The sequence below is a fragment of the Bos grunniens genome, chromosome 10, assembly GCF_055505025.1.
Source record: "Bos grunniens cultivar Pamir isolate PY7600 chromosome 10, Bosgru_T2T1.0, whole genome shotgun sequence".
Taxonomy (NCBI): Eukaryota; Metazoa; Chordata; class Mammalia; order Artiodactyla; family Bovidae; genus Bos; species Bos grunniens.
The window spans coordinates 35,604,503-35,627,563 of record NC_141174.1 but is presented as its reverse complement, the minus strand read 5'-3'; the positions used below and the strand labels follow the sequence as shown (position 1 = coordinate 35,627,563).

Below are 23,061 nucleotides of genomic sequence, written 5' to 3'. Positions count from 1 at the left end.
GCTCAACAGTTGTGGTGCACAGGCTTAGTTGGGGCTCCCCTGGTGGCTCAGATGGTAAAGAATCTGCCTGCAATGCAGGAGACCTGGGTTTGACCCCTGAATCAGGAAGATCCCTTGGAGGAGGGCATGGCAGCCCACTCTAATGTTCTTGCCTAGAGAATCCCATGGACAGAGGAACCTGGTGGGCTACAAGTTCATAGGGTCGCAAAGAGTCAAGACATGGCTGAAGCGATTTGGCATTCCCGCACACACAGGCTCTGCAGCTTGTGGGATCTTTCCAGATCAGGGGTTGAACCCGTGTCAATTATTAAATAATAATCCATTTTTTCTTTATATTATGATTTATCTGTTCATCCACTGGTGGAAATCTGGGTTGTTTTCCCCTTTGGCTATTCAAGTGTAGTGCTGCTATAAACTTGTGCACAGTATTTTTTTAAGTACCTCTTTTGGGTACATACTTAGGAGTTGGAATGCTGGGTCATGTGGTAATTCTTTTTAAAATGTTCTGTTTTTGTTTTTAATTTTGATCTTTTATATAATAAGTTTTTGTACTATTAAACCAAATAGTTTTTAATGTGATTGTTTAATTTGAAAGCACCGTAACATGTAGTGTGCAAATAATTACAGATTTTCTTTCAATGTTTCAATCTTTTTTTTTTTGGTAATATGATGGCTGGCATCTTCATTCTTGATTCTGAGAGGGAGTATTTTTAATGTTTTGCTAGTGTGTATGCTATTTTCTGTAAATTTCTGGTAGAATCCTTTTGTTAAGATAAACTTTTACTCTATCTCTAGTTTGCTAAGAACTATTTTTTAGAATTAGGAATAGGTGCTGGAATATTATTTTCTTTTAAGAATTTATTAAGATGTGGCATCTCTCCTTTAAACTGTTAATGTTTTGGAAGATTGGGCTTGGTACTATAATACTGGTGCTTTGGTTGATTCTTGGTTACTTCAGTGGATTTTTCCTCCCATTCAGACCAGTCAGAAAACCAATCTGAGAACCTCTGTTCTGGACATTTCTATAGTGCCAAGTTCAGTGATGGTGTAGAGCTGTGCATGTTAACATACACTCTAGCATGCTGGGAAGGATTGAAGGCAGGAGGCGAAGGGGGCAACAGAGGAAAAGATGGTTGAATGGCATCATCAACTCAACAGACATGAGTTTAGGGAAGCCTGTCATGCTGCAGTCTGTGGGGTCGCAAAGAGTCGGACACTACTTAGAGACAACAACAACAGACGTTTACTTTCTTCAGTCCTCTTAGTCCCTTCATTTGTTCCTGTAAATTAAGCAATTTAAAATCTTGTTATTCAGAGTTAAGAAGCATACTCCTTTACATGTTTATAAATATACTCCATAACTGCCTCTGCTGGTCCTCCTACCTCATTCCTGATTAAAAAAAACAAAGCTACAGAATGCTTTGAATTTTCATTTGGAAATTATATCTGTTTCTAGGGCTCTCATCACCCTAGTAACAAGGAGCCAACTCCATTACTTTTCAAAAGGACCTAAAAACAATCCAAATACCTCTTCATAGGTGAGACTGCAGGCCGGCTCAGGGTGTGTCTAAACATTCTCAGCGCGCACAAAATAGAACTGAGGTAGTTTGCAAAGGAGAAGAAGTAAAATCTAAAATCTGGAGTTGAGAGGCTCCATCACTTCCAAACAAATCTTGGTGGGCTCTACTTGCTGCTTGAGGATGATCAAGTAGCTTCCTATTAATAAGGCTCATTAATATGATTACCACACTCCACCCTCTAGTCCACATTGAAGATGACTGGTGGAGAAGGTCTAGGGGACTAGAGAATCAAAGAAGGTGAAGGTTAGAAGTGATATTTACTTATTTACTTGATGCACCACATAGCATGGAGGATCTTAGTTCCTTGACTAGGGATCAGATTTGCTACCCCTTTAGTGGGAGCTGAGTCTTAACCACTCGGCCACCAGGGTTAATCACCAAAAAGTAACTTTTAGATTTGGGCCAAATTGTGTAGGTGGGGACCACAGGTAATCTTTGGTATAAACATGTTGTGGTTAGATTTTGAAGTGCCTTGTCTTAGATCTTTCTATGGGACAATGTTGTTTGGGGCCTGTGTCTTTAGAGATTTTCCTTAACAGTTGGTTTAAAGCTAAGATCTGAGAAGAACGTTGGTGGGAAGAAAAAAAGATAGATTGTGATTTGAGATTTGTCACCTGAAACATCTACCCTGATTTTATCTAATCTTTTAGCTTATGAGTAGAATTAAAGAGCTTAGGAAAATCAAAGTATAATTGATTTTAGACTAGCCAAATCATTTTCTGTATGGATAATGATGAACCCCCTAAAAGCATAAGTTTAATTGTTATATCAGGAAAAAAGGAAAGTTTGAGATGCTTATTAGATATCCAAGCAGAGATTTCAGATAGTCAGTTTACAAATCTGAAAGGTTGGGGGCTAGCCACTTTGGGCAGTGTGTTGGTTAATTTATTAACCGTTACCCCTGGGGGTGTGGGGAGCCTAGACTGTTAGTTCCCAAACTGTTTGAGGAGCCCTGAGGCATCATAGCTAACTTGGGCAGAATATTTCAAATTTCCAGGAAAAGAGTACAGATGGTGCATCTGTTTTTTAAAAGTTTTAAAAAAGATGTTTGAGTTCTGTGCATGTGTGTGTGCCCTATGCTGCTGGCATCAACCGAGAGCAGTTTTTGTATGTGCACCTATTGTTTCTTGGAGAAGGAAATGGCAACCCACTCCAGTATTCTTGCTTAGAGAATCCTGTGGACAGAGGAGCCTGGTGGGCTGCCCGTCTATGGGGTCGCACAGAGTCGGACACGACTGAAGCGACTTACCATGCATGCATGCATTGGAGAAGGAAATGGCAACCCACTCCAGTATTCTCACCTGGAGAATCCCAGGGACAGAGGAGCCTTTAGGGCTGCTATCTATGGGGTTGCACAGAATCGGACATGACTCAAGCGACTTAGCAGCAGCAGCAGCTGTTGTTTCTTACAGAAGAAATCCTACATAAGCAAACATGAAATTTATATCTTACTCAAATCATTCCCCAGTGTATCAGTATACCACACAGCAGAACTTATTGTATTTAGAAGTTCCTGGAGAATGGGGTAGAGCATCTACCCTGAAAGACAGAAAACCACTGCCTGGAAGGCCAGGAAAGGACTGGTGGAGAATTGCACAAAATGTCTTTAAAAAGCAATTTATTTCTAAAATTCTTGCATATTTTGCATTCTTTCTCCAATTATATTATCCCATTCTTAAACCTTAAAAATGATTCAGGTTAATTCCATGGAATAATAACATTTGTGGCAAGAATGAATGGTTAAGTACACTCTTCTCTTTCAAGTGAGTATATTCTTCAACTTTGAGGTATGATGATTCAGAAAATTAGGGAGAGTTGAGAACTCTTGGATGCCATCAGACATCTTTAGAAGAACCATAATCTAGCAAATGAGCACTTAGATTTAGAACTGTCAATGGAATTAGTTGAAACTCAGAAGAGTAGGAACACCTAGTAAGTTAAAATCCATTTAGGTAATCGGGTGAAGAAAGTATGTAATAAGTGGAAGTTGATTAGGCCTTAAGGAGGAGCTTAAAAACAAAATTTTAAGCCATGTTTGTTCTGCCTTTAGGAGAGAGAATGGTGGGGGATGAGGCTGAATCTTCCTATATTGAATGAGTTCTTGGGAGGGAGAAATACTGACTGTTGCTTAATCAGCTTAAACTGAATTCTTCCTTAGAGTCTTCTTCTTTCTTCACTTTTTCATACATAACTCCAACCTCCTGGTTTAATACTAGAAAGGGGACAGTATAAATGGAGGACTCAGGTATTCCAGTTTCTGAAATCTTATGCCTGAATAGGGCTTCCCTGGTGGCTCAGAGGTTAAAGCGTTTGCCTGAAATGTGGGAGACCCCGGTTTGATCCCTGGGTCGGGTAGATCCCCTGGAGAAGGAAATGGCAACCCACTCCAGTATTCTTGCCTGGAGAATCCCATGGAGGGAGAATCCCATGGAGGGAGGAGCCTGATAGGTTACAGTCCACGGGGTCGCAAAGAGTTGGACACGACTGAGCGACTTCACTTTTTTTATGCCTGAATATATCATTAGTGCAAGATGCACATACCTCTCACTTCCATTGCCCTCCATATTTACCTTTATGTATCATATGTGTTTTATTCATGTCACCCACCTAGAACCCAGGTTTGATGAGAATGAGGATTTTTGTACTTGGCAAATGTTATACCTGCAACTTCTGAAAGATTTCCTGGTACATGCTCAATATATGCTCGATAATAGTGAATTATTGAAAGATCTGTTCTGTAAGATTTGAATAGAAGGAGAAATAATTACCCTTTAAAAAATGATTGTATTTCTTTTTGGCTGTGCTGGGTCTTTGTTGCTTTGCACGGGCTTTCTCTAATTGCGGCCAGCGGTGCTTCTCTTCCTTGAGGTGCATGGGCTGCTTATGGCGGTGGCTTCTTCTGGTGCAGAGCACAGGCTGTAGGGTGCTCCAGCTTCAGTCGTTTCAGCTCCTGGGCTCTAGAGCGAGGCTTTGTCGTTGTGACACATGGGCTTAGTTGCTCCTTGGCATGGGAATCTTCCCGGATCAGGGATCAGACCTGTGTCCCCTGCATTGGTAGGTGGATTCTTACCCACTGGGTTACCAGGGAAGCCCAGAAATAATTACTTGAACATTCAAATTAGAGACTGGAAATGGTTCTATACTTGTGAAATGGAAGAAAATTCACCAAAGGTGAATTTTTTAGGTTTAGGATTGGTGAAAATCCTCAAAGTTAAGGGGCCTTCTCTCTCTATGCCCGTCTAGAAAGTAGCAGTTTGAGTGCATCACCAGCGTTGCCTGTCTGGATGATAGGCCAGCCTTTTCTGTAGTTTTAATCAAATCACTGTGGTATGTACTTACAAATACATTAATAGTTTTTCCTATGCTGCTGTCATCCTCTTTTTCACTGTACAACTTCTGGTCTTGGGAGCAGTATCTTGTAAATTTGAAGAACGTATGAATACCATCCAAAGGAAGAAATTTATTGAGGCCCTTCAGTATGAGTAGAATTGAAAATTTTTTTACATTATAATGTAATTAAATATATATGAACAAAACTAGTAAACTTTGTATGCTCCTCGATTTACACAACTATCAAGAGAAAATAGGTACATGATGTATACAATACTTCAGTATTTTTTGATGTTACTTTGAATAAAGTTTGGAAGCTAAATTGACACATGCAGTACAAATGCTGACATTCAGTCTGCAGATTCTTTTGTGTTTGTCAGGTTTTAAAGATGCGGTGGTTACTCACAGTACTTTTTCTCCATTTGAACTGCTGCTGAAACCTTTGTTAACATTATTTGGCTTTCATTTTGAATTAGAGTTTCAAACATTGGAGCATATCTGTAGGTATTAAATAATTATTTTCCAAGCAAATTCAGGAACTGAAGAATATTCTATTTAATCATGCATTAGTGTTTTAATATTTTTCTCACATAAACATTCCGCTCAGTAAAAGTAAGAATTAGAGTGAATATTACCCTCCATGACGACATTCAGTGTTGTGTGCAACCCTGAATAGAGGGGTTTTTTTTTTAAAGAGAACGAAGTGTTGACTTTTTATTTATTTATTTCCAGCTGCGCTAGGTGTTTGTTGCTGCACGCAGGCTTTCTCTAGCAGCCACTCTTGGTTGTGGTGTGAGGTCTTCTCACTGCGGTGGCTTCTCTTGCTGCAGAGCATGGGCTCTAGGTGTGTGGGCTTAGTTGCCTCTCAGTACGTGGAATCTTCCCACACCAGGAATCAAACCCGTGTCCCCTGCATTGGCAGGCCGATTCCTAAGCACTGGACCACCAGGGAAGTCCTGAATAGGCTGATGTTAAAGTGTCTACTCTCTTCCCTTGTAGCTCAGTCGGTAAAGAGTCTGCTTGCAATGCAGGAGACCCGGGTTCGATCCCTGGGTCGAGAAGATCCCCCTGGAGAAGGAAATGGCAACTCACTCTGGTTGTTGCCTAGAGAATCCCATGGACAGAGGAGCTTGGCAGGCTACAGTCCATGGGGCTGCAAGAGTTGCACACAACTTAGCGGCTAAGCCGCCACCACCAAAGTCTGCTTACATTTGAACCTGGTCTTAGCACTGTCACCTCTCAGGTGATGCATGTTAGCTTTTGGTTGCTCCCGGGACATTTTTAGTTCTTTGCTAATCACAGTAGAAGATGTTTTGGATACAGAGCTTTTTTAGATTGTCTTAAAACTGGGAGGGAAGTTTAATACAAGATGTTTAATACAAGATGGGACTGAGTGTCAGTTCCTGAAGTAAAACATATTGAAGAATGTTTTCAAAAAAGAGAACTTGGTGAGCCTCTTTATTTATTTAAATCTTTTATAACTTAAAATATGATGTTTTAAATTTTTAGCGTATCAGAAGATGTTGACCTCTGAAATAATGACTACATCACTACTGTGATCTTGAGCAGGTTTCAGTTTCTGGGCTTTTATCTCCTTTTTCGCACAGTCGTTGCGGGCTGTGAACTACAAAAACACAGAGGAATATGAAGTTTGTGGTGACATGAGGACCTCAAGGGGATAGGTAGGCATGCAGAGATTGGGGAGAAAGGAGCAGCTGGCACAAAGGCCCCAACCTGCAAATAAGCTGAAGAACAGAAAGAGGGCTAAGTGAGATCTTTATGAAAGTGCTTTGTAGATACAAAACATTCCTTGCAGCTCAGGTGCAGTTACATTTAGGAAAGATGTTTGTTTTCTTTTTCCAATGGACTGGTTTGTTAGCTACAGGGCCATCTTGCCTAGCGAGTAGGATCCTGCTTTGAGGATCCTGCTTTGAGGATGGAAAGCAAGAATTATACCCATGAGTCACAAATTCTAGCAGTTTGTGAATTAGGATTACTGTTATGTTATTGTACTAATAATCTTGTATATAAGATTGGGCAATAGGACAGAGGAATAAGCTTGTTAATAAAAATTTAGGGGAGAGAGTTTTGTTTGGCTTTGCTGTTTGGTATCTGTAGTTTTGCATCTATTTAACCCAGCACTGAAATCTGATCAGGTTTTCCTTTGTGGTTGCTTTGTTAATAATTGAAGTACCTCACGGTTCTGGGTGTGAATTCTGCATACTTTATATAACTAATTTAGAACCAGGGAAGTTAGGGCTTTCTATTGAAGTAATTAAATCATTATGGTGTTTTTTTAGTGTAAGTTACATATATTTCTGTGTAAGTTACGTATATAATATATATACGTAATATATATATTGTATACTTTGTGTAAGTTATGTATATAATATATATACTTATATTTCTATGTACGTTATGTGTATAATATATATACACAGAAATAACCAAAACATTATAATAGGACATAGTTTATGCTTTTATATACCTTAAAGATGGAAGTTTAAAAATTTTCTTTGTGTCCTCTTTCTAGTTTGGATGTGCAGGAGCCTGTTTATCATCAGTTTTGTTAACACTGATATTGTTTTTTTTTTTAATCTATAAGTAAACATGTCCTTAGACAGCTGTGTTTAATATCCTAAAGAATCATGTGGAGACTTCACAGTGTTTCTTACCAAAACTTAGAATCTATATATTTTAGTATTTAAAGGATGTGGCTGGGGCTTTGAAAATGAGACAGAGGTTGCCTAACTCATAGCTGAATGCCTGCATATCTAGATTGTTCTGTTCTGGAGGTTCTTAGTAACATGGAAGTTTTTATTGTAGCTAAAGTGACAGTACGTGGAAATGTGTGTGCATGGCTGGTGAGCAGGATTTTCTTTAAAAGCTGATACTGCATAGGAATGTCTTAGGTAACTAGAGCGCTGGAAAAATGCTGCTGCTCAAGCCCAAGTACTTTTTGTTTTACAGAAAACTGACCATGGGCTGGAGAGCCTCTGCGTCTCCACCTCACACACCTCCCATCTCTGAGAGAGCAGGGCACTAGATCAGGAAATGATGGGTGGAGCTGCTTAGTTGCATCAACTTCCTGGGCTGCCCAAGCATTGATTAGTCAGACACTCCTAATGTTCCAGGATCGGCTGGCTTCTTTTAAGTCCTCAGGCTTGACATTCATGCTCATGAAAACGCTTGGCATGTGCAGGGCACTTTGCTGCATGCTCTATAAGAGATACAGAAAGGAGTAAGATTATTCTTACCTTTCAGGAGCTTTACAGTGTAGTAGGGGAGATGAAGACAAGGTAGACACGGTAAGGGACCCAGGAGAGTATTCTGAGAATTCAGACAAGGCTTATGGTAACGTTGATGGGTAGGGCTGTCGCTGAGGATGAGACCTAGGCAGGGAGGGACCCAGTTCCGTTTCAGTAGCTCCTATGGTTAAAGAGTGATAAAGTGGGGAAGAAAGGTCAGATGGCTACTGTGAAGGTGAAGGCAAAGGAGAAGGAGGAACCAAAGCAGCAGCTATTTAATCATAAGCCCTGAGATTTCCCCAAAATTCTGTCCAAAATTGTTTTTGTGGATATTCTGGCACTTTTCTGGGGCAGAGAACTCAGACCTTTTCTCAGATTCTGAAAAGGATCCAGGTTCCAAGAAATTTGAGAATCAGTGTGCTGAGTTTTCAACCTTAGATGACTGAGAAGATGTTGAGGCTTTGTAGAGAAAAAGGAGATCATGTGGCACAACTTTTCTTGTGGGAGGTAAGGTGGAATTTGGGGCTTATTTCTGAGACTATGAAATAGTCCCCTGAGTGGGGAGGTTGCCTTGTCAAACTGGGTGTCCCACCTAGCAAGTTAGATGGATCCATTAATGATCTGGTACAACCCCTAAGGGCAGGTGTTTTCTTTCAAAGGAGTTCCTTAACATTATTTCCCCCTGTATTTGGAGTCCGGATTGATGAAGATGTGGGAGACGAGGATACTACTGTAGAATAATTCTGGCATTTTTCTTGGAATTCCTTTGTGTAAAGTGATCTGTACTTGACCCAATGAGGGATTTATAAAATTTCAGACAGGGATATACTCTTAAGGAGTTGATGGTATGTAGCTTTTTCTTTGGCTTTTTGTTCAGCTTGGATCTGTGTATGTTCAGTTATCTCTGGGTCTTTGATTATTTCCTGGGCAAGAGAAACATTTCTATTAAAATGAACTTAAAGTGACTGTTGTCTGTGACAGTTGTAAATATACTGTACTTGTAATTAGGAACCTCTGTACAGACCATTTAGTGACTTGTAGACAAATCATTTGATTGTTTTACTAATTGTTATATAAATATATGTGTATATACACATACATGGCCTCATATAAAATATTATGAAGCACATTTTAAAAATGACCCAGCAGGAATTCCCTGGTAGCCCAGAGGTTAGGGCTTTGTGTTTCCACTGCAGAGGGCACAGGTTTGATCCCTGGTCGGAGAACTAAGATCCTCACGTGCCACGTGGCAAAGCGCCCCCCCAAAGAAATGACCTAGCATTTAGTATTTGTTATACTTAGTTGGTCAGCTTCCACACGGTTAGCTTCCACATTTGTGAAATGGGAATAATAAATAATAATAGTAATTTTATGTATCTCATACAATTGTCCTGAAGATGAAATTAATACATATACATACAAAATCAAACTCCATAGTTTACAGCTTAAGTACTCAGTAAATATCAATGGTTACATTATTAATAATATTAATATTTTAATATTAATAATATAATTTCCCTCTTCCCCATGAGTGAATGTGGGGGGTGACTGTTGTTAGAAGAGAATTTGCAATAAGATATCTTTAAATAGCAAAATTTCACATGTATTTATTTAAATGTTTATGTTTTTCTTTGAAGTTGTGAAAGTTAAGAGCATTTTTTGCGAGGCAGATTCAGGCATTAAGCTGCACATTTAGGTTACAGAATGAGGGCCTGGAAGTCATATTCGTTTGAGAAATGAGTTGCTTGGTCTTGACCACTGTTGTCTTTCAGTTCTTTTTTGACTGCCTGTGTGTTCGTCTCTCTTTTCTTATCTTTTTTGTGCCTTCTGGTTTATTTCCTGTTCAGTTTTCAGTAAAGGGCGTGAAGAACTTCTGTTGGTTGGTGCCCTGGGTCTGAACCAGGAAGGAGTACTGCATCAAACAGCCTGGGGCTTATCTGGGACGGATTTAACAATAATCCCTGCAGAGCTCCCTAACCAGGGAACCTGTGAATTCCAGTTTTCTCCCTCTAAATCAGAGGGTATGCAGTTCAACTGTGTGTGCATAATGGACATTTCTGGACTCATCCATCTATCGTTTTCAGATGCTTCCATTTATTTATTTCTCCTTTTAAAAAAACAGTAATTCTGAGAATATTTAGTTAGGTAACAAATACAGAGATGGTTGGATGGCATCACCGACTCAACGGACATGAGTTTGAGTAAGCTCCGGGAGTTAGTGATGGACAGGGAAGCCTGGCGTACTGCAGTCCACGGGGTTGCAAAGAGTCAGATATGACTGAGTGACTGAACTGAACAAATACAGAAATAATAGAATGATAAACCCCACTTTGCTATTGCTCAATAGCAATAATTTCAATAATTTGTCATCTAATTGCCAATCTTGCTTGATCTGTACTCTGAACCACTTCTCCACCTTTTTTTTTTTAATGTGGACCATTTTAAAAGTCTTTATTGAATTTGTTATAATATTGCTTCTGTGTTTGTGTTATTTTTTTTGGCTCCGTACCCCCTGCATTGGAAGTCAAAGTCTTAACCACCAGACCACCAGGGAATTCCTTCTCCCATGTTGTTTTGAAAACGTATCATTTAAGCTTAAAAGTTTTTAGGATGTATATCTAAGGGATGAGGACTTAAAATCACATACATACATGCACACATATATATTAACTTTTTCTGTCTCCTGTATTTCCTCTGAGACTAGTGCTAAAGAATAGAACTGAATTTTTTTAAGTGTCTTTTTTCCCCCCATCAGGAGTATGTAATGTCTGGTTGTGTTTCAGTTTCGTGATGTTAGCAGCTACTGATAATCATTGCCTAGATCCATTAATTCAGTAAAATTTGGAAAATGGTGATATCTATCATTCCTTCTGTTTATTTTGAATCAAAACCTGTCAGGAAATAAAATTTTACTTAATGCATTTAATGAATTAAATATTTTATTTTGAATTAATATTCTCTTTCTCTGACTTTGTAGTAGTGATTAAATATAGTACATGATTTGGTGTTGAGATGTTCTATATGCTGTGTAGGGTAGCTGATTACTTCAGGATGACTTCAGACCCACCTAGTTCATCAGCTTATGAAATTGTCTTAGATTGCTTACTGGTGGTTATTTCCTAGCAAGAAATAATTATTAGGGATAAATATGCCTTGTAATTAGTGTGTACTTGCCTACTTGTATATTATTAATTGCTGTTTTAAAGTCTTATTTGCTTATATAAGTCATTTCTTTTAATGAACTTATACAATTAATTCAAAAAGTCATTTCTGGGCAAAAAAATATGATTGATTAAAAATCATTTCTGGGTCAAAACTGTGTCTGCTTAGTGTAGTTAACTGTGGGATTACTTACTGAAGACCTTAGTTTCAAAATTGTGCTTTTTTTTTTTTTTTGGTAAACTTGTAGAAGGGAGGCTTGGAAGGTGATCTGATATTGTTGAGTTTTGTAGTTTACAGTAAGTCCTATTTCTTAACCTGCATTTTTACATTTGAGTATTATTCACTGGGTTGTGGTGCCCACTTGATATCTTTGATGACCTTCCAGATATTCCTGTTAATATGTATTATATGAGTATTTTTGTTTGTTTATGGAAAGAATTAATTTGTTTAGAAAAACCCCATCATGTCTTTGGTATTTCATTTAAAGCAAGAAGCTGAAACTGGTGAACTGGAGAGTGATAGATCAATCTCAGGCCTAGTGGTCGGAGCAGCTCACAGAGAAGTTAATGACAGTATCTGTGGTGGGGTTAATAGGAGAGACTTTATTCAGTGAGTCTAAAAGTGACCAGATAACTAATACATTAGAGAACTAATACATTCTTACTATCTTCTTTACTCTCTTCACATCTTGTCAGGCTCAGTGCTCCTCAGGTGAGCTGAATTTGAATTCCCTTTCTAATCATAGCTGATAAGTGTAATTGAATTTATTCTTCATATATATCTGCAGTGGGGAAAAAAACCTGATTTTTTCAATAGTATTCCAGATGGATCTTTAGTAACTTAATTTTTAGGTAATGCTTTAGAAAATAATAGTATAATAAATCGTTTTAACAAATAGCAGTTTTGTTTTCTGAGACACTTGCCACACATTCTTCTTGCCGCTAGTGCCGTGTTGAATCCAGCAGGCTATGGCCAGCCACTTGCGGTGCTTGTGCAGTAGGGACGGATGTTGATCCTCTCTCTGGTTTCCAGATTCAGGCTGTATAATGTAGAACACATCATTCAAATCCAACGAACGTTTTTTCAGTAAAATTCTAGGGCAGTAGTGGTATACCAGGTAGACAAGGGTCCCTGTCCTTGGGGGCTTACATCTTAGTGAAATTATATCCACAGAGTTCCCTAGGTCGAATTCTATATAAACTCGTCCTTTGCCCAGTTGTGTGAACAGGTCCAAAGCTGCTTTTTGAGGAAGGTCAAAGAAAGTACTTTTGCACAGAGAGTAGCCAGGTTTAAAAATTTCACAGCACAATGTTATTTTTGCTGGCTGCCTTTGGTATTTAGAAAATAATGGAGCTTCTTTCACTAAACAAGATCTGCTAGTGATTTCTGCCTATCGCTGCTGCTGCTGCTGCTGCTGCTAGGTCGCTTCAGTCGTGTCCGACTCTGTGCGACCCCATAGGCGACAGCCCACCAGGCTCCCCGTCCCTGGGATTCTCCAGGCAAGAACACTGGAGTGGGTTGCCATTTCCTTCTCCAGTGCATGAAAGTGAAAAGTGAAAGGGAAGTTGCTCAGTTGTGTCTGACTCTTCGAGACCCCATGGACTGCAGCCTACCAGGCTCCTCTGCCCATGGGATTTTCCAGGCAAGAGCACTGGAGTGGGTTGCCATTGCCTTCTCCAGTGCATGAAAGTGAAAAGTGAAAGTGAAGTCACTCAGTTGTGTCCGACTCTTCGCGACCCCATGGACTGCAGCCTACCAGGCTCCTCCATCCATAGGATTTTCCAGGCAAGAGTACTGGAGTTTCTTAGTTTAGATTTTCTGTAATAATATATTTTTTTCTCTTCTCCCCTCTGCCCACCTTTAGTGTTGGCTAGTAGGATTAAAAGTTACTCTGATACTGTTTGGTTGATCATTAGCTACTTCCAGGCCTTTGGAAGGTAGCTAAATGTAAACATGATTACTTTGTGTACTCAAAGAAAAGTTTTATATGAGATGTGTTATCAGATCAGATCAGTCACTCAGTTGTGTCCGACTCTTTGTGACCCCATGAATCACAGCACACCAGGCCTCCCTGTCCATCACCAACTCCCGGAGTTCACTGAGACCCATGTCCATCGAGTCAGTGATGCCATCCAGCCATCTCATCCTCTGTCGTCCCCTTCTCCTTCTGCCCCCAATCCCTCCCAGCATCAGAGTCTTTTCCAATGAGTCAACTCTTCGCATGAGGTGGCCAGAGTACTGGAGTTTCAGCTTTAGCATCATTCCTTTTAAAGAAATCCCAGGGCTGATCTCCTTCACAGTGGATTGGTTGGATCTCCTTGCAGTCCAAGGGACTCTCAAGAGTCTTCTCCAACACCACAGTTCAAAAGCACAACTACATAAAACCCAGTATGTGATTTTTGTCGTAACATAACAATTTGGTCTCCTCAGTGCCTAACTATTGGCTTTCTGTAGTGTAGATTTCTCACATTTCCCATTGGAAAAATACTCATTTTTCACTTCAGTATTTAAACCGGCTGTGATAAGCTCCAATAACAGCCACAAAGCAACTTTCTCTGTTTTCTATTGATCATAAACTTCATTTCTTTACACGTGGTAATTCTTAAACCTTGACCACCCAGTGAAGACTGCAACTGCAGTCTTGATTCAACAAAGTATACAGGGATGTGGTAGAAGAATTACTAAACAGCTGGGCAGGACTGAGATTTAGGCGGCTTTCTTTGATAAACACTGGAGGTCAAGTCATCCCCTCCCTGCTTTCACCTCCACCCAGGATTGCTGACAAGAATCTTACATTTGTCTTCATCGATAATGGAAGCAAACTATTTTGCTTGATGCTTTAGTATTTGTTATCCTGAATTTTTACCTTTTCCCTCCTTCCTGAGGGATAAACCATTTTTAAATTTAGTGGTTTAGTATATAGAAATAGATATTTAATAAGGACCTACTATATAACACAGGAACCTCTTCTTAATACTCTGTAATGACCAATATGGAAAAAGAACCTAAAAAAGAGTAGATACATGTATATGTCTAACTGGTATACTTTGCTGTACAGTAGAACTAAAGCAACATTGTAGATCAGCTGTACTTTAATAAAATTAAAAATAAAATTTAGTTGTTTATAACAGTGTTATCGGGCCAACTTGTGCCCAGTGGGCTGTTAGGTTGCTTGGCTCAAGATTGAGGCTCAGGATGGAGTGGTATGAGTACACTGGCAGACAGGCACAGTGTGGGTGCTGCATTTACACTTGAGAATTAGTTGCTGTTCTGATTTATTTTCCTAGGAAATGTTATTTGGCAACTAATGGGTTTTTAAACTGTGTTCATGACTGGCCTTAGACTCTCTAACATTTATTCCCTAAAGAAGATGACATCCTTATGTCCAAGTTACATTTTAATCAAAATAGGACACATGTTAAAGTTCTGATTATTTCTTTGAATATACTGCATATGCAAATGATGTAAAAAATTGCTATTGCCTTAAAAATATAAATTCACATAAAATATGTATGGAAGAATGATTGATTTCAAAGTTTTAAGAAAGCACTAGCACATTCAAAGAAGTAACAATTTTCTATGTAAAAAAATAGAAGTCTTCCTTTGTTTTCTGTAAGAAATATTGGAATTAGGAAAAATAAGTATAATATTAAAAGACAGTAAAAGATTTTTCCATTAAATTATACACTAGTAACCATCCAGTCCTTCCAAGAGAAGTTCAAAGTTCCCATGAAATGACTCTAGACAGTATTACTTTTAAAAAAAAGGAGTGAACACCCTCCTGAAAAAAAGCCAGTCCCAAATATTTTGGAGCTCAGTTTGAGAAATATGGTCTTTTCTGTGTTAGAGTTTGTTCTGTTTTGTTGTTAAAATACACTGAGAGTTGGATGCATTCAGTCAATGCTTAGAGGTTAGTGGGAGTCTTTTTTTTGTCTCTGCCTGTATTCACACCCTCCTGATCTTGGCATTTTTTTCTGCTTTAATAGCCATAGAAGCAGTTCTTCATACTTGTAGGTTAGTGTGGCTTCTTATGACACATCTGCTTAAGTCATCACAGTTCTGAGTAGAAGTTTTATGTGGCACTTAAGAAAAACTGATCCCAATTTGAAAGATAGAAGCTCTTTGAATAGATGCTGTCAGATTATTTAATTTTGTGTCATAATTGAACCTAGGATTTTAATTTTTAATTTTTGTAGCAAAAAAATATATAGATCCAAGAGACTTATCTAATTCTGATCTTAATTCTACTACTATCTACCTGTGGGCTTCAAAAGCCATTTTAGTACTTTGCTGAAGCAGCTATTCCTTTCTGTAATGGTTCAGTGAAGAAGGCCATCATAATAAGATGTTCTCTGGAAGCATTTACATTTTTAAAGAACAGTGATTTATTTACTGTCTACTTTTTTTCATCCTCTAAAGGAAAACATACTTTTTTATTTCTCTAGTCTTTTGTAAATAAGGAGTAGCTCCTATTATACTGATAAATGACTCCTCTTTGGAATTAGCATTCCTGAAACTTTAATAAAGTAGAAAGAAACAGGAAACACCTTATCTTCCAACCAGATTAGGTAGGCAAGGCCAAAGTTAGAAAACAGGCCTTTGATGTCAGGCTTCCTTTTAGCACTAAGCCTCTTAGCACTAAGAGAAATCTCGTTCTTTTCCTCACTCTACTCCAGTATTGCCATTTGATTTCCTCAGTGATCAAGTTCGTTTCTCTGTAGACAAGTTAGTGTGATTCTTTAGACTCTAACATTTGTCTAGGCATTCCTCCCCCCACCCCCCTCCAAGCAAAGTTAAATTCTCTTCCATGGCTTCATTTTCAGATTGTACAGTATGTTTGGGTTAGAGTTTTTTCCAGCTTTTTTGAGCTGAAATCAGAAATTGAATTGATAAAGAATACTGGAATTACTTGAAAGAAAGATTTTGGCCTTTACTGGAGGAGGAAAGTTGTTCAAGTTTTAATTGATTCATTGTTATATCTCACTTTATTCCTGGAAAGGACTTAAGGTAACAGTTGTGTACAAAGATCATTTATAGCCAGACTTCATGAGAGAGTTGCAAACATTCACTTTCACCTGCCATTCACTCCATGAATTTCTGACTCTCTTCTGTTCATCTGCTGCAGTTCCTCACAGCAGAGCACCTGGGGATCTCCATCACTAACTGGACTCATTTTTTTTTTTTTTTTTTTTTTCTGCTGCACAGCGTGGCTTGTTGGATCTTAGTTCCCTGACCATGGATTGAACCCCAGCCCCCAGAAGTGAAAACAGAGTCCTAGCCATTGGACAGCCAGGGAAGTCCCCTGGAAAAAATTCTTTATATGGCCTTGGGTAAAGTGTGTGATTGCTCTTTACTTTTATGTGCATCTTTTCTGATTATAATAGTAAGATATGCAGTATATACTCGTGAAAATTCTGGAAAAAGACATCATAATCTCTGTCCAGAAAACTTTATCCTCGTTGAATTTCTATTGCAACTGTCTTGTTCCTTTCCTCTTTGTCCTGGCCAGACTTGGATGCGGCATTTCTTAAAACTGAACTTACCTTTTCCCCTGCTCCATACTAACAGCTCACCTGCTGTTGTTGCCGTCTCACTAAAAGGTGCCACTCTTTATCAGGTTGCTGTAGCCATGAGGAGCCATCCTTGACTCCCTCCCTCAACCTCCATTTATAATCAGTCGCTACATAAAATCGTGCCTGTTTTTTGTTTCTAATCCATTTACTTCTGTCTTTTAGCTGGGATGCTGATTATTTCTTACCTGCCTCAGTTTCCCAAAAAGCATCATCTAACTTTTGAACTCCTAGGACTTTTATCTTCCTTCATGGCTTTTCTGGCCCGTTTTCTGTGCCCTTGAGACTAAACTTGGTGCTGGTGGTCCCTCTCCTCCTTTCACACACTCCTTCCTTCTCTGTCCTCTCCCTCCACCTTCTTCCCTCATGGACTCTCACAGCACCTGTACTGTCCCTTTTAACACATATCACACTGTATATTGTAATTGCCTATTTGATTTTACTGTCTCCTTAAACCCGGGTTCGCTCCCTGGGTTAGGAAGATCCCCTGGAGAAGGAAATGGCAACCCACTCCAGTATTCTTGCCTGGAGAATCCCATGGGCAGAGGAGCCTGGCAGGCCCCAGTCCATGGGGTTGCAAGAGCTGGACATGACTTAGTGACTAAACCAACCAAGGGCAGTAACTGTGTCTTACTCATAATTGCACCACTAAAGTCCAGCCCAGAGTGTTTATTAGTAAATTTTTGATGATAAATGGATAGAAAGAAATGGGTGGCAGTTAGTATGAAAAAAGTTTGAAGCTGTTTCCTTAGTTTTATGGCTCTGCCTAACTTAAAATTTGTATCTTAGGTGATAATTTTGGCTTTAATCTACCTGGTCCTGTGTTAATGGTCTGTGAACAAGCTTCCAAAGTTTGAATTATGAAAGGGCAAGGCAGGAGTGGGCTCCATGACCTTGCCTCTCATTGATGCAAGGGGTTAGGCTTTGTAGAGAGAAAATATGGCAGCTAAAACTAGGCAGTTGTGTAAGGGACGAACAAGAAGAGGAAGCCGTTTTTAGTGACTTGGTGATTGGATGGGAGGAGGAATCGAAGTGATTTCAACTTTTCTGGCGTGGTTGACTAGGTACTTGGTGCTGTCACTAGGTAGTCACTTTGATTTTTGAGATTCTTTTTGACATCCAGGTGAGTATGTCTGTTAGGCATGTCACAGCATATGAAGCTTGGGAGAGCATACCACTGGAGCGTCATGAGCCTGTGGTCATTAAAACTGTGAGGTCACTTAAATATATAGCTTAAGAGTAATAATGATCTAGGGAAAGAACTCTGAGGAATACATCAGTGTTTAAAGACTGGAGAAGAAAAGCAGGGAGCTGGAAGAGCAGTGCCAAGAAACTGAGGAGTTGGAGTTAGACAGAAATTTGGCAATAAAATGGCTATTGACTTGTGTGTGTGTGTTTTAAAGAGAATAAAAAGTAAGAAGATGGGTCTGTCCTGAAGAGTAGATGCTTCAGTATAGACTGAATGGTGTTGGGCAGTTCCACCTCACGCCTGTCAGTAGCCTAGCGCCCCCAGCCCAAACCAGAACCCCACTGACACTCTTAGATCTAACACATGACTGACCTTTAAATTCTCTTTCAAATTAAATCTAAGGTTAAAAACAGATTCTTGGCCCAGTCCCAGAAATTCTGATTCAACAGGCACAGAGATCTTAATTTTTTTCAAGGACATTTCTGAGCATCTAACACTCCTGTGTGGGTAGGTGCTACAACCCACATTTTACTTAATTGCAAGGAATCAGGAGTTTATTGTGGTGAACTTTTAAAATACAGTTGTGTGAAGGGATTGGCAACCATGGAGATCTGACTGGAGCTTTCTGCAGCGCCTGTCTGTATTTAAGAGCCTGAGACGGGGTGGGGGTGGGCAAAGTGCGGCTGTCTGATGTAATCTCTCAGAGACGTAAAATTTTTATTTTACGGATTTTTGCAGTAGATGCCCTTATCATCCTCATGCTTCAAAACTGATTTCAACCCAACCTCTCAATTTTTGCAAGTTTCTCTGAGTCTTGCCAGCATTTTACTGTCTCAGGGCCTTCAGGCCCAGCAAAGGAAGGGCAAGCGGTTAATACCTCAGCCATCCTTCAACCAGTGGAGGACTTCAGCCTGTGCCTAAAGGTTCTGCTTCCTTTGCGGGTCCCACAGAATCACCATTTACTCTCCAGCAGTCACCCTGGTTGCATCAAATGACCTTACTGGCTTTTTTCCTTCACTGTTGGACCTTTCGTCACTCCTGTTCGGTGGGATCATCTACTTTAATCCTACTAAAACCTTGTCTATTAGTAATGTGTTAGTTGAGCTGACTTTGCAGGTTAGTGTACACAAACAAAAGCCTTCTATAATCACATTAGTTTCTTCCAAATGTCGCTGTCTATCAATAATAGCACCTAAAATACTGTGTGGGGGAGGAAGGCGAAGAGAACACAGCGTGCAGTGCAGAACGGCACACACATTGCGGAAGTTTAAATTTATTCACAGGCATTCTGTAATAAGATCATTATGTGCGAACTAATTGGATTTTTCAACACCTCAATTTCTTACATTTTACATGGAAGGTATTGAAGAGAGATGAAAAACCAGAAAATTGTTGACACAGAGGGCACTAGGAATATGAGAGAGGCCTCTTACATTCATTTATTTTACTAATATATATATCTTCTTCTTGAGGAATACTGGGTAACTCCTTGTAAAACTGACTTATAGAATATAATGATTCTGTATTCTATAAAATATACAGCTGTTAAAACGCTTCAGTGCACACAAGGAGGGGATCTCAACAGATGTAGGCTGTAATTGCCAAAGATCAGAAACAAATAAGTCTGATCTGTTTCAGTTCAGTTCAGTCGCTCAGTCCTGTCCGACTCTTTGCGACCCCATGAATTGCAGCACGCCAGGCCTCCCTGTCCATCACCAACTCCTGGAGTTCACTCAGACTCACGTCCATCGAGTCAGTGATGCCATCCAGCCATCTCATCCTCTGTCATCCCCTTCTCCTCCTGCCCCCAATCCCTCCCAGCATCAGAGTCTTTTCCAATGAGTCAACTCTTCGCGTGAGGTGGCCAAAGTACTGGAGTTTCAGCTTTAGCATCATTCCTTCCAAAGAAATCCCAGGGCTGATCTCCTTCAGAATGGACTGGTTGGATCTCCTTGCAGTCCAAGGGACTCTCAAGAGTCTTCTCCAACACCACAGTTCAAAGGCATCAGTTCTTCGGCACTCAGCCTTCTTCACAGTCCAACTCTCACATCCATACATGACCACAGGAAAAACCATAGCCTTGACTAGATGGACCTTTGTTGGCAAAGTAATGTCTCTGCTTTTGAATATGCTGTCTAGGTTGGTCATAACTTTCCTTCCAAGGAGTAAGCGTCTTTTAATTTCATGGCTGCAGTCACCATCTGCAGTGATTTTGGAGCCCAAAAAAATAAAGTCTGACACTGTTTCCACTGTTTCCCCATCTGTTTCCCATGAAGTGATGGGACCAGATGCCATGATCTTCGTTTTCTGAATGTTGAGCTTTAAGGCAACTTTTTCACTCTCCACTTTCACGTTCATCAAGAGGCTTTTGAGTTCCTCTTCACTTTCTGCCATAAGGGTGGTGTCATCTGCATATCTGAGGTTATTGATATTTCTCCCGGCAATCTTGATTCCAGCTTGTGTTTCTTCCAGTCCAGCGTTTCTCATGATGTACTCTGCATAGAAGTTAAATAAACAGGGTGACAATATACAGCCTTGACGTACTCCTTTTCCTATTTGGAACCAGTCTGTTGTTCTATGTCCAGTTCTAACTTTTGCTTCCTGACCTGCAAACAGATTTCTCAAGAGGCAGGTCAGGTGGTCTGGTATTCCCATCTCTTTCAGAATTTTCCAGTTTATTGTGATCCTCACACTCAAAGGCTTTGGCATAGTCAATAAAGCAGAAATAGATGTTTTTCTGGAACTCTCTTGCTTTTTCCATGATCCAGCGGATGTTGGCAATTTGATCTCTGGTTCCTCTGCCTTTTCTAAAACCAGCTTGAACATCAGGAAGTTCAGTGATCACACCATCGTGATTATCTGGGTCGTGAAGATCTTTTTTGTACAGTTCTTGTGTGTATTCTTGCCACCTCTTCTTAACATCTTCTGCTTCTGTTAGGTCCATACCATTTCTGTCCTTTATCGAGCCCATCTTTGCATGAGATGTTCCCTTGGTATCTCGAATTTTCTTGAAGAGATCTTTAGTGTTTCCCATTCTGTTGTTTTCCTCTATTTCTTTGCATTGATCGCTGAGGAAGGCTTTCTTATCTCTTCTTGCTGTTCTTTGGAACTCTGCATTCAGATGCGTATATCTTTCCTTTTCTCTTGTAAGGCCTCCCCAGACAGCCATTTTGCTTTTTTGCATTTCTTTTCCGTGGGGATGGTCTTGATCCCTGTGTCCTGTACAATGTCACGAACCTCATTCCATAGTTCATCAGGCACTCTATCTATCAGATCTAGGCCCTTAAATCTATTTCTCACTTCCACTGTATAATCATAAGGTATTTGATTTAGGTCATACCTGAATGGTCTAGTGGTTTTCCCTACTTTCTTCAATTTAAGTCTGAATTTGGCAATAAGGAGTTCATGATCTGAGCCACAATCAACTCCTGGTCTTGTTTTTGTTGACTGTATAGAGCTTCTCCATCTTTGGCTGTAAAGAATATAATCAGTCTGATTTTGGTGTTGACCATCTGATGATGTCCATGTATAGAGTCTTCTCTTGTGTTGTTGGAAGAGGGTGTTTGCTATGACCAGTGCATTTTCTTGGCAAGACTCTATTAGTCTTTGCCCTGCTTCATTCTGTATTCCAAGGCCAAATTTGCCTGTTACTCCAGGTGTTTCTTGACTTCCTACTTTTGCATTCCAGTTCCCTATAATGAAAAGGACTCTTTTTTGGGTGTTAGTTCTAAAAGGTCTTGTAGGTCTTCATAGAACCGTTCACCTTCAGTTTCTTCAGCGTTACTGGTTGAGGCATAGACTTGGATTACTGTGATATTGAATGGTTTGCCTTGGAAATGAACAAAGATCATTCTGTCGTTTTTGAGATTGCATCCAAGTACTGCATTTTGGACTCTTTTGTTGACCATGATGGCTACTCCATTTCTTCTGAGGGATTCCTGCCCGCAGTAGTAGATATAATGGTCATCTGAGTTAAATTCACCCATTCCAGTCCATTTCAGTTTGCTGATTCCTAGAATGTCGACATTCACTCTTGCCATCTCCTGTTTGACCACTTCCAATTTGCCTTGATTCATGGACCTGACATTCCAGGTTCCTATGCAATATTGCTCTTTACAGCATTGGACCTTGCTTCTATCACCAGTCACATCCACAGTTGGATATTGTTTTTGCTTTGGCTCCATCCCTTCATTCTTTCTGGAGTTATTTCTCCACTGATCTGCAGTAGCATATTGGGCACCTACTGACCTGGGGAGTTTCTCTTTCAGTATCCTATCATTTTGCCTTTTCATACTGTTCATGGGGTTCTCAAGGCAAGAATACTGAAGTGGTTTGCCATTCCCTTCTCCAGTGGACCACATTCTGTAAGACCTCTCCACCATGACCCACCCGTCTTGGGTGGCCCCACAGGCATGGCTTAGTTTCATTGAGTTAGACAAGGCTGTGGTCCTAGTGTGATTAGATTGACCAGTTTTCTGTGAGTATGGTTTCATTGTGTTTGCCCTCTGATGCCCTCTTGCAACACCTACCATCTTACTTGGGTTTCTCTTACCTTGGGCGTGGGGTATCTCTTCACAGCTGTTTCAGCAAAGCGCAGCCGTTGCTCCTTACCTTGGACGAGGGGTATCTCCTCACCACCGTCCTTCCTGACCTTCAATGTGGGATAGCTCCTCTAGGCCCTCCTGCGCCCGCGCAGCCACGGCTCCTTGGATGTGGGGTTGGTCCTCCCGGCAGCTGCCCCTGGTCTCTGGCGTGGGGTTGCTCCTCCCAGCCGCTGCCCCTGGCCTCGGGTTTTGGGTAGCTCCTCCTGGCTGCCGCCCCTGACCTTGGACTTGGGTAGCTCCTCTTGGCCGCTGCCCCTGACCTCGGACACGGGGTAGCTCCTCCCGGCCGCCGCCCCTGACCTCGGACTTGGGTAGCGCCTCTCGGCCATTCCTGCGCCGTCGCAGCCTGGCACTCTCGGCCGCTACCCCTGACCTCGG

The 23,061-nt window shown here is 40.4% G+C and overlaps 1 protein-coding gene across 8 annotated transcripts in view; it reads left to right on the top strand.

The window, feature by feature from the left end:
• Window positions 1-23,061, top strand: part of FBXO34 (F-box protein 34) — an 82,040-nt gene that overhangs the window by 53,936 nt on the left and 5,043 nt on the right. Inside the window, exon 1 of one of the 8 annotated variants that reach the window (XM_086320573.1) lies at window positions 92-16,650. The exons of the other annotated variants lie outside the window; for them this stretch is intronic. The gene's annotated coding sequence lies outside the window, so the exon portion shown is untranslated. Of the gene's footprint in view, window positions 1-91; window positions 16,651-23,061 lie in introns of those variants that run through there. 8 annotated transcript variants of the gene reach the window in all.